We start from the raw sequence: 12263 nt of genomic DNA, 5'->3' as shown, positions 1-12263 counted from the left end.
GCGGGAACTGGAACGCTGTTGTGCGTGTCAATCCAGAGCATCCCAAACATGCTCAATGGGTGACATGTCTGAATTTGCAGGCCATGGAAGAACTAGGACCGTTTCAGCTTTCAGCAATTGAGTACAGATCCTTGTGACATGGGGCTGTGCATTATGTTGAAACATGGGGTGATGGTGGCGGATGAATGGTGCGACAATGGGCCTGAGGGCCTCGTTACCTTTCTCTGTACATTGAAATTACCATCAATAAAATGTGATTGTGTTCATTGTCTGTAGCTTATGGGGCACTCTGTTCACAACGTGGACGTCCACACGACGCCATCTGCCCGGTACAGTTGAAACCGGGATTCATCTGTGAAGAGCGCACTTCTCCAGTGGCAATCGAAGGTGAGCATTTGTCCACTGAAGTTGACCCTGGTGAGGATGACGAGCACACAGATGAACTTTGGTGAGACTGTTTCTGTCGGTTCAGACATTTTTCAGATGAACAAACCTGCAGTTTCTCCCAGGTGAAGAAGCTGTATGTGGAGGTCCTGGGCTGACGTGGTTACACGTGGTCTGCGGTTGTGAGGCAGGATGGATGTAGTGCCAAATTCTCTAAAAGGACGTTGTAGGCGGCTTATGGTAGACACAATTAACATTCAATTCTCTGGCATCAGCTCTTGGATATTCCTGCAGGCAGCATGCCAATTAAACGCTCCCACAAAATTTGAAACAGCTGTGGTGTTGTGTGACGAAACTGCACATTTTAGAGTGGACTTTTGTCCCCAGCACAAGGTGCATCTGTGTAATGATCATGCTACACGGATTATCTTGGCGAAGGAGAAATGCGCACTAACAGGGATGTAAACAAATTTGTGCACAAAATTTGCGAGAAATAAGCTTTTTGTGTGTATGGATAATTTCTCCGGAACTTTTATTTCAGCTCATAAAACTTGGGACCAACACTTCACATGTTGCTAAAGGTCAAACTCAAAATCGAACAGATTGAGCGATATGCTTTGATGCATTATGGCTTCTTTTAACCCTAAGTGTCAATGAATACATTTTGACTCCAAGTGGTCAAAAATGTCAATTTCCAAATATTCTTTTTATCCTTCTGTAATTTTAGGAGTTTGTCAAGCAACTACTTACTGGACAAAAAACTATATACCATGATTTCTGTATTAATATGGAAGAATAAAAAAATTATCTCGTATACTAAACTGAAAATGTAGACAATAGTGAACTTTGTGATAAAAGCACCAAATTTGGCACCCTTACACTTTTCTTAAAGGGGCCGTATAGTTAATGGGATTTTTCTGCTGTTTTTATGATATGTCCACACTACGACATCGAAATAACACTGAAATTATGAAAATGATAATACCCTTTTTGTGTAAGAGCTGGAATTTCAGCCTGTTCAGGAGTTTCTGCGCCAGATCATGACGTCACCATCTGATTTGATTATAATAGACCAATGACTGTTCATCTTGGTAAGGGGGTGGGCTCTAGACCATCCTATCAGCCAGTCAAGGCTGTACATTTACATTTATTTCCTAACTCCCACACAATCAGACAGCATTTCAATGTTCAAAAGAGGCTCAGGGAAATAAATGCAAAAAAGAAATTGGGGAGTTATTTTCATTAACTCACAAAAATGTTCAACATTGCAGAACCAATTTTATTTTTTATAAACTTAAGTTTACAATTTAAATGTATAAAATAAAGACATGACATGGACAAAATGATTGGATTCCCAGAGCTAGTTGGCTTATTTGGTTGCACAGCCTTTCGCCGGGATAACTGCCTACAGCACCTTTCTACTGGCAATTTGGCGCTCTCTTCAGCAGCAAACTGCTCTAATTCTTCACTCCAGAACAGCCCAGGGTTTCTTCTTAAATTATTTCAGCGTGCTTTTCATGTGTGTTTGGGGTTGTCCTTCTGAAAGACCCACAACCTTCAACGGAGACAGTTTTTGGACACTGAGTTGAACATTGCACTCCGAAACACCTTGATAATCTGCTGATTTCATGTCTTGCGCATGGTCAAGGCCCTCGGTACCAGAGACAGCAAAGCAACCCCACAACATTATCAAACCTCCCCCATGTTTGATTGTACAGAGGGTGTTATTTTCTTTGAATGCACCCCTCAAACATTGAAGAATAAGCAGTTTGCTGCTGAAGAGTGGGCCAAATTGCCAGTAGAAAGGTTCACTGAGCTCATTGATGGATACAAGAAGGGTTTGTCTGCAGTTATCTTGGCCAAATGCTGTGCAACCAAGTATTAGCTCCGGGGTGCCAATCATTTTGTCCATGCCATTTGTCTTCATTTTCTAAATTAAAATTGTGAACATATTTTAGAAGAAATAGGGAATTATTTTACAAAAAGTGCAATGGCCACAACTGTATGTACCATGAAAATATATACAGTTGAAGTCGGAAGTTTACATACATTTAGGTTGGAGTCATTAAAACTCGTTTTTCAACCACTCCACAAACTATAGTTTTGGCAAGTCGGTTAGGACATCTACTTTGTAATTTACAAGTAATCTTTCCAACAATTGTTTACAGACAGATTATTTCACTTATAATACGCTGTATCACAATTCCAGTGGGTCAGAAGTTTACATACACTAAGTTGACAGTGCCTAAAAACAGCTTAATTTGAGTCAATTGGAGGTGTACCTGTGGATGTATTTCAAGGCCTACCTTCAAACTCAGTGCCTCTTTGCTTGACATCATGGGATTTTTTGATTTTTTTTTAAATCAGCCAAGACCTCAGAAAAATAAATGTAGACCTCCACAAGTCTGGTTCATCCTTGGGAGCAATTTCCAAATGCCTGAAGGTACCGCGTTCATCTGTACAAACAATAGTATGCGAGTATAAACACCACGGGACCACACAGCCGTCATACCGCTCAGGAAGGAGACGTGTTCTGTCAATCCCAGAACAACAGCAAAGGACCTTGTGAAGATGCTGGAGGAAACAGGTACAAAAGTATCTATATCTGCCTCCGGGGTGGCGCAGTGGTCTAAGGCACTGCATCGCATTGCTAGCTGTGCCACCAGAGATTCTGGGTTCGAGCCAAGGCTCTGTCACAGTCGGCCGTGGGGCGGCGCACAATTGGCCCAGCGTCGTCCGGGTTAGGGAGGGTTTGGCCGGCAGGGATATCCTTGTCTCATCGCTCACTAGCGACTCCTGTGGCGGGCCGGGCGCAGTGCACGCTGACCAGGTCGCCAGGTTTACGGTGTTTACTCCGACACATTGGTGCGGCTGGCTTCCGGGTTGGATGTGCATTGTGTCAAGAAGCAGTGCGGCTTGGTTGGGTTGTGTTTCGGAGGACGCATGGCTCTCGACCTTCGCCTCTCCCGAGTCTGTATGGGAGTTGCAGCGATGAGACAAGACTGTAACTACTACCAATTGTGGAGAAAAAAGTATCTATAGCCAAGGTAAAACGAGTACTATATCGACATAACCTGAAAGGCCGCTCAGCAAGGAAGAAGCCACTGCTCCAAAACCGCCATAAAAAAGCCAGACTACGGTTTGCAACTGCACTTGGGGACAAAGATCGTACTTTTTGGAGAAATATCCTCTGGTCTGATGAAACAAAAATAGAACTGTTTGGCCATAATGACCATCGTTATGTTTGGAGGAAAAAGGGGGACGCTTGCAAGCCGAAGAACACCATCCCAACCTTGAAGCACGGGAGTGGCAGCATCATGTTGTGGGGGTGCTTTGCTGCAATTCACCAAATAGAAGTCATCATGAGGATGAAAAATTATGTGGATATATTGAAGCAACATCTCAAGACATCAGTCAGGAAGTTAAAGCTTGGTCACAAATGGGTCTTCCAAATGGACAATGAGCCCAAGCATACTTCCAAAGTTGCGGCAAAAGGGCTTAAGGACAACAAAGTCAAGGTATTGGAGTGGCCATTACAAAGCCCTGACCTCAGTCCTATAGAAAATATGTGGGCAGAACTGAAAAGCGTGTTCCGAGCAATGAGGCCTTCAAACCTGACTCAGTTACAGCAGTATGTGGAAGGCTATTTTTTATTTTATTTGTTTCACCAGGTAGGCCAGTTGAGAACAATTTCTCATTTACAACTGCAACCTGGCAAAGATAAAGCAAAGCAGTGCGACACAAACAACACAGTTACACATGGAATAAACAAACATACAGTCAATAACACAATAGAAAAGTCTATATACAGTGTGTGCAAATGAGGTAAGATAAGGGAGCTAATGCAATAAATAGGCCATAGTGGCGAAATGATTACAATTTAGCAATTAAATAGATGTGATGGATGTGCAGAAGATGAATGTGCAAGTAGAGATACTGGGGTGCAAAGGAGCAAAACAATAAATAGCATTATGGGGATGAGGTAGTTGGATGGGCTATTTACTGATGGGCTATGTACAGGTGCAGTGATCTGTGAGCTGCTCTGACAGCTGGTGCTTAAAGTTAGTGAGGGAGATATGAGTCTACAGCTTCAGTGATTTTTGCAATTTGTTCCAGTCATTGGCAGCAGAGAACTGGAAGGAAAGACAGCCAAAGTAGGAATTGGCTTTGGGGGTGACCAGTGAAATATACCTGCTGGAGCCCGTGCTATGGGTGGGTGCTGCTATGGTAACCAGTGAGCTGAGATAAGGCGGGGCTTTACTTAGCCAGTGGGTTTGGCTTTACCTGGAGCCAGTGGGTTTGGCGACGAATATGAAGCGAGGGCCAGCCAACGAGAGCATACAGGTCACAGTGGTGGGTAGTATATGGGGCTTTGGTGACAAAACAGATGCCACTGATAGACTGCATCCAATTTGCTGAGTAGAGTGTTGGAGGCAATTTTGTAAATGACATCGGTAGAATAGTCAGTTGTACGAGGGTATGTTTGGCAGCATGAGTGAAGGATGTTTTGTTGCGAAATAGGAAGCCGATTCTAGATTTAATTTTGGATTGGAGATGCTTAATGTGAGTCTGGAAGGAGAGTTTACATTCTAACCAGACACCTAGATATTTGTAGTTGTCCACATATTCTAAGTCAGAACCGTCCAGAGTAGTGATGCTGGACGGGCGGGTAGGTGAGGGCAGCGATCGGTTGAAGAGCATGCATTTAGTTTTACTTGCATTTAAGAGCAGTTGGAGGCCACGGAAGGAGAGTTGTATGCCATTGAAGCACGTCTGGAGGTTAGTTAACCTCTCTAGGGTCGGCGGGATGAAATCGTCCCACCTACTCAATAGCCAGTTGAATCCCGTGGCGCGTTATTCAAATACCTTAGAAATGCTATTACTTCAATTTCTCAAACATATGACTATTTTACACCATTTTAAACACAAGACTCTCGTTAATCTAACCACACTGTCCGATTTCAAAAAGGCTTTACAACGAAAGCAAAACATTAGATTATGTCAGCAGAGTACCCAGCCAGAAATAATCAGACACCCATTTTTCAAGCGAGCATATAATGTCACATAAACCCAAACCACAGCTAAATGCAGCACTAACCTTTGATGATCTTCATCAGATGACAACCCTAGGACATTATGTTATACAATACATGCATGTTTTGTTCAATCATGTTCATATTTATATCAAAAACCAGCTTTTTACATTAGCATGTGACGTTCAGAACTAGCATACCCCCCCGCAAACAACCGGTGAATTTACTAAATTACTCACGATAAACGTTCACAAAAAACATAACAATTATTTTAAGAATTATAGATACAGAACTCCTCTATGCACTCGCTATGTCCGATTTTAAAATAGCTTTTCGGTGAAAGCACATTTTGCAATATTCTAAGTAGATAGCCCAGCATCACAGGGCTAGCTATTTAGACACCCAGCAAGTTTAGCCCTCACCAAAGTCAGATTTACTATAAGAAAAATGTTATTACCTTTGCTGTTCTTCGTCAGAATGCACTCCCAGGACTTCTACTTCAATAACAAATGTTGGTTTGGTTCAAAATAATCCATAGTTATGTTCAAATATCCTCTGTTTTGTTCGTGCGTTCAAGACACTATCCGAATGGTAAAGAAGGGTGACGCGCACGACCCATTTCGTGACAAAAAATTTCTAAATATTCCATTACCGTACTTCGAAGCATGTCAACCGCTGTTTATAATAAATTTTTATGCCATTTTTCTCATAAAAAAAGCGATAATATTCCGACCGGGAAAGCGTGTTTAGGTTCAAAGAGAGAGTAAATAAAAACATGGGGTTGACTCGTGCACCGCCTCCGTCCCATTGTCCTCTGATAGAGCACTTACCAAAAGCGCTAATGTTTTTCAGCCAGTGGCTGGAATTACATCATTCAGCTTTTTCCCGCCTTCTGAGAGCCTATGGGAGCCGTAGGAAGTGTCACGTTAAAGCAAAGATCCTCAGTTTTCATTAAAGAGAGCCAAGAAGAACAAGAACTTGTCAGACAGGTCACTTCCTGTAAGGAATCTTCTCAGGTTTTTGCCTGCCATATGAGTTCTGTTATACTCACAGACACCATTCAAATAGTTTTAGAAACTTTAGGGTGTTTTCTATCCAAAGCCAATAATTATATGCATATTCTAGTTTCTGGGCAGTAGTAATAACCAGATTAAATCGGGTACGTTTTTTATCCGGCCGTGCAAATACTGCCCCCTACCCCCAACAGGTTAATACAGTGTCCAAAGAAGGGCCAGAAGTATACAGAATGGTGTCGTCTGCGTAGAGGTGGATCAGAGAATCACCAGCAACAAGAGCAACATCATTGATGTATATAGAGAAAAGAGTCAGCCCAAGAATTGAACCCTGTGGCACCCCCATAGAGACTGCCAGAGGTCCGGACAACAGGCCCTCCGATTTGACACACTGAACTCTGAGAAGTATTTGGTGAACCAGGCGAGGCAGTCATTTGAGAAACTAAGGCTGTTGAGTCTGCCGATAAGATTGTGGTGATTGACAGAATCGAAAGCCTTGGCCAGGTCGATGAATACAGCTGCACAGTATTGTCTCTTATCGATGGCAGTTATATCGTTTAGGACCTTCAGGTACACCCTTGACCAGCTCGGAAACCAGACTGCATAGTGGAGAAGGTACGGTGGGATTCGAAATGATCGGTGACCTGTTTGTTAACTTGGCTATCGAAGACCTTAGAAAGGCAGGGTAGGATAGATATAGGTCTAACAGTTTGGGTCTAGAGTGTCTCCCCCTTTGAAAAGGGGGATGACCACAGCAGCTTTCCAATCTTTCGAGATCTCAGACGATACAAAAGAGAGGTTGAACAGGCTAGTAATAGGGGTTGCATCAATTGCGGTGGATATTTTTAGAAAGAGAGGGTCCAGATTGTCTAGCCCGGCTGATTTGTAGCGGTCCAGATGTTGCAGCTCTTTCAGAACATCGGCTATCTGTATTTGGGTGAAGGAGAAGTGGGGGAGTCTTGGGAAAGTTGCTGAAGGGAGTGCAGGGCTGTTGACTGGGGTAGGGGTAGCCAGGTGGAAAGCATGGCCAGCCATAGAAAAATGCTTATTGAAATTCTCAATTATTGTAGATTTATCGGTGGTGACAGTGTTTCCTAGCCTCAGTGCAGTGGGCAGCTGTGAGGAGGTGCTCTTATTCTCTATGGACTTTAGTGTCCCAGAACTTAGAGCTTTTGCTACAGGATGCAAATTTCTCTTTGAAAAAGCTAGCCTTTTCTTTCGTAACTGCCTGTGTATATTGGTTCCTAACTTCCCTGAACATTTGCATATCGCGGGGGCTATTCGATGCTAATGCAGTATGCCACAAGATGTTTTTGTGCTGGTGAACCAAGAGCTACATCTGTTCCTGGTTCTAAATTTTTGGAATGGGGCATGCTTATTTAAGATGGTGAGGAAAGCACTTTTAAAGAATAACCAGGCATCCTCTACTGACGGAATGAGGTCAATATCCTTCCAGGATACCCAGGCCAGGTCAATTAGAAAGGCCTGCTCGCTGAAGTGTTTTAGGGAGTGTCACGTAGAAGGCTAAACTTAAAAACCTAACCTCTATCAAATAAAAAGATGTCGGAGCCGCAAAAGTTATTCTGTGCAAAGGTGTTTATTTACATAGTAAATCCAGAAGAAAAACAACAGTACTGCCATCCAAAGTATCCATTATGGGACAGCTCAAAACAATGCTGCCCCCATCAACAGCTCAATCCAAAATGGTCCCCCCTCCCTCGAACTGAACAAGAGGCTCCTTTTGTAGTGTAAGCCCCTTCCATTAGAACATACCCAGCACTAATTAATTAAGCAATTACCTTCATTTTCCACTCAGGTAAACATAATTAATTATATACATTGCAACACGTTTCTCATGATACAATATACCAATATAACATTTACAAAATCACATCACTACTCCTCCTCCACCACTCCTTATCTCAGCATACCCGGAAGCTACAGAGATGAAGAGAGAGGAACAAAACCAAACAAACAACGCGCTCATCCATAACATTGATAAGTACAATAAACGTTGCTTAAATTAAACATGAACGCTTGTCTGTATATTCATTATACCATAAACTGTTACTGACTGGAGGTAAGAATAAAGTGTGAAATGTATGTACTAAGATAGAGAAGTTAACTTGTGTTTCGACCCACTTTGTTAACATAGCTGATAACAGAGCAGGGAGGCGCCATGAATGTGTGTGTGTTAGTGTACCGAACGCTGCCCGTGGCCAGTGACGGACTTCTCCGTCACAGGGAGCGTTTGACAGTGATGACCGCAGACCCATTACGGACACAGAAAATAAGGCAGTGATCGCTGAGATCCTGGTTGAAGACAGCAGAGGTGTATTTGGAGGGCAGGTTGGTTAGGATGATATCTATGAGGGTGCCCGTGTTTACGGATTTTGGGTTGTACCTGGTAGATTCATTGATAATTTGTGTGAGATTGAGGGCATCTAGTTTAGATTGTAGGACGGCCGGGGTGTTAAGCATGTGCCAGTTTAGGTCACCTAACAGTACGAGCTCTGACGATAGATGGGGGGCAATGAAAGTTTACATACACCTTAGCCAAATACATTTAAACTCCGTTTTTCACAATTCCTGACATTTAATCCAAGTAGAAATTCCCTGTTTTATGTCATTTAGGATCACCACTTTATTTTAAGAATGTAAAATGTCAGTATAATAATAGAGAGAATGATTTATTTCAGCTTTTATTTCTTTCTTCACATTCCCAGTGGGTCAGAAGTTTACATACACTCAATTAGTATTTGGTAGCATTGCCTTTAAATTGTTTAACTTGGGTCAAACGTTTTGGGTAGCCTTCCACAAGCTTCCCACAATAAGTTGGGTGAATTTTGACCCATTCCTCCTGACAGAGCTGGTGTAACTGAATTAAGTTTGTAGGCCTCCTTGCTTGCACATGTTTTTTCAGTTCTGCCCATACATTTTCTATAGGATTGAGGTAAGGGCTTTGTGATGGCCACTCCATACCTTGACTTTGTTGTCCTTAAGCCATTTTGCCACAACTTTGGAGTATGCTTGGGGTCATTGTCCATTTGGAAGACCCATTTGCGACCAAGCTTTAACTTCCTGACTGATGTCTTGAGATGTTGCTTCAATATATCCACATAATTTCCCTTCCTCATGACGCCATCTATTTTGTGAAGTGCACCAGTCCCTCCTGCAACAAAGCACCCCCACAACATGATGCTGCCACCCCCGTGCTTCACGGTTGGGATGGTGTTTTTCAGCTTGCAAGCGTCCCCCTTTTTCCTCGAAACATAATGATGGACATTTTCGTCAAACAGTTGTATTTTTGTTTCATTAGACAAGAGGACATTTTTCCAAAAAGTAAAATCTTTGCCCCCATGTGCACTTGCTGAGCGGCCTTTCAGGTTATGTCGATATAGGACTCGTTTTACTGTGGATATAGATACTTTTGTACCTGTTTCCTCCAGCATCTTCACAAGGTCCTTTGCTGTTGTTCTGGGATTGATTTGCACTTTTCGCACCAAAATTACATTAATCTCCAGAAGACAGAACGCGTCTCCTTCCTGAGCGGTATGACAGCTGCGTGGTCCCATGGTGTTTTTACTTGTGTACTATTGTTTGTACAGATGAACGTGGTACCTTCAGGTGTTTGGAAATTGCCCCCAAGGATGAACCAGACTTGTGGAGGTCTACAATTTTTTTTCTGAGGTCTTCTTTTGATTTTCTCATGATGTGAAGCAAAGAGGCACTGAGTTTGAAGATAGTCCACAGGTACATCTCCAATTGACCCAATTGACTCAAATGATGTCAATTAGCCTATCAGAAGCTTCTAAAGCCATGACATACTTTTCTGGAATTTTCCAAGCTTTTTAAAGGCACAGTCAACTTTGTGTATGTAAACTTCTGACCCACTGGATTTGTGATACAAATTTGTGATATAAGTGAAATAATCTGTCTGTAAACAATTGTTGGAAAAATTACTTGTATCATGCACAAAGTAGATGTCCTAACCGACTTGCCAAAACTATAGTTTGTTAACAAGAAATTTGTGGAGTGGTTGAAAAACGAGTTTTAATGAATCCAACCTAAGTGTATGTAAACTTGTGACTTCAACTGTATGTTTTTTAGCATTGGATGCATCTCAATCCACTGCATCAACCAGTGTCGTACTTCCGCATCTGCGGTGAAAGGTGGCAGAGGTGTTTGTCAGACCATAAGACATCCCGAAAAGAAAGTAAACTTCTACCGGTACCGTTTATTTTAAATGTATAGAAGTATGAAGTTAGTTTTGCGCCTACCCCCCAAAAAGATGTTAAATATGTTTAAATACAAATATATATTTCCTGAGGGTTTTTATGTCTTAGATTTAGGACAGACACTTCAAAACCTTGTTTCTTATGATTTATTTATTGACTCTCCTTTTTGCCATTCGTGAATGTGTTATTCATTGCGTTTCAATGGGTTTTAGTAGTAAAGGTCAAAATCTATATTTGATCAAATTATTATATTTTGTATGTACCTAAAGGGTCCTAAAAGTCCAAATCAAATAGCTGAATGATCCATAGTATGGCCATCTAAAGGATCGGACACTTTGTTTTACATTTTCGCCTAAAATGCCCCCCATGCAGTTTATTAAACTACAGATGAAATAAATTATGATGAACTTCACAGGGTGAAGGTAATGAGCTTGATCCCCCTTTTCAAATAAATATCGAGGGTCTTATTCTGGTGACATAATAATCTATGTTTGGCTGACATTTGACAAATAAAAATAATCTTGCTCTTTTGTCCATAATAATAATGGCATCATGTTGGCTATACATGCGTGCCAATACCAGAGTGCACAGGCGCTATATAACGCAAACCTTTTTTGTGAGAAAACCATCAGTAGAGTTGTGAACACGATGTAAACCCATTTAACTTTATTTTTTATTTGGTACATGGGAATTTAATCGCAAAGGGTATTTTATGGGAATTTAACCGCAAAATGTGTTTTATGTACCATAGTCATCAAGCACAGCCTTTCGACTGCAACAAGTCAATTAGATGGAAACACATCTCTGGAGGCAAAATGCGCAAATAGTTTTTATGCAGATGTCAAAAATATTCACATGAAAATCTGTCGCCAATTGGATGGAAACCTAGGTACTAACCAGGTTTCCATCCAACCTTTTTATGCGAGTAAAGTATTTAATGTCAGATGAAAAATGTCATGACAGGCCTGATGGAAACATAACATTTTTCGGTACATTTTCCAAATGTCAACAAACACAATACGCCATACAAGGTGGGATCATTTTGTGTTGGTAATATGAATTTTACAAGTAAAACGCCTTTATGCGCAAATATTGATTTAATAATAACCATCATATCGAAGTTAACTCGGAGTCACGCAATGATATTGTGTTGTCCTTCCAATACGACTCGGAAAAGCATACAGTTTATTAGGCTACAGATGAAACACGTTATAATGAACTTCACAGTGTTGTGAAAGTGCACGGTAATGAGCTTGATGCTGCTTTCCAATAATATCGAGGGTCTTCTTCTGGTGACATGATGATCGATGCTTGACTGCCATTTGACAAAGAAAAATAATCTCGCTCTCATGTAAGTAGCCTACCCGCAGTGTGGAGCGCATGTACCAATACCAGAGTGGGCACATTCGCTATATAAGGTATGATTTCTTCTAAAAGAACCATCAGCAGATTTGAAAATGTGATGGAAACCAATTTTTATTCGGTACATGGGAATTTAACAGCAAAAGTTATTTTTATGTGCACAATTTCATCAAGCACAGACTTTTATCCACAACAAGTCAATTTGATGGAAACACGTCTCTGGTGGGAACATG

This window comes from Salmo salar, chromosome 07 (genome assembly GCF_965601325.2).
Source record: "Salmo salar chromosome 07, fSalSal1, whole genome shotgun sequence".
In the NCBI taxonomy this organism is placed as follows: Eukaryota; Metazoa; Chordata; class Actinopteri; order Salmoniformes; family Salmonidae; genus Salmo; species Salmo salar.
Note: the sequence above shows the minus strand (reverse complement) of the source record.